The sequence below is a fragment of the Otolemur garnettii genome, unplaced genomic scaffold (assembly GCF_000181295.1).
Source record: "Otolemur garnettii isolate 467f Iridium unplaced genomic scaffold, OtoGar3 scaffold00077, whole genome shotgun sequence".
NCBI lineage: Eukaryota > Metazoa > Chordata > Mammalia > Primates > Galagidae > Otolemur > Otolemur garnettii.
Genome location: NW_003852472.1, coordinates 8,089,636 through 8,090,375, shown reverse-complemented (window position 1 = coordinate 8,090,375; position 740 = coordinate 8,089,636).

Below are 740 nucleotides of genomic sequence, written 5' to 3'. Positions count from 1 at the left end.
GGGCTAAGATTATAGGCGTGAACCACCCCACCTGTCCTAAAAGAGAAGATTCAATGTCTCTAATCTTTAGGAAAATTCAACCACAATGAGGTACCATCGAACTCCAGTGAGAATGGCATTTATCAAAAAATCCCTGAACAATAGATGCTGCATGGGTTCAGAGAGAAAGGAACATTTACACACTGTTGGTCAGACTGAAAATTAGTACAATCCTTATGGAAAATTGTACAGAGATACCTCAAAGTACTAAAAGTAGACCTACCATTTGATCTATCAATCCCACTATTGGGTATTTACCCAAAGGGAAAAAAGTCATTTTATCAAAAAGACACATGTACCCACAGACATATCGCAGCACAATTCACAATTACAAAGATGTGGAATCCACCACAGTCCCCATCAATACATGAGCCACGAATGGATTAACATATGTAAACTCTGGAATATTACTTAGCCAAAAAAAAAAAAAAAGGTGAGCTAATAACTTTTGCAACAACCTGGATGGAACTGAGACCATTTTTCTAAGTGAAATATTGCAAGAATGGGGAAGGAAAAACACCATGTGTACTCACCATTAAATTGGAACTAATTGATCAACACCCATGTGCATATTTGGTAGTAAAACTTGACAGCGAGCAAGCAGGTGGTATCAGGTAAATTCACGCCTAAGGGGTACAATGCACACTAGCTCACTTGTAACTTTGATTCAAACTGCACAATAGCAATTCACACAACCAAAA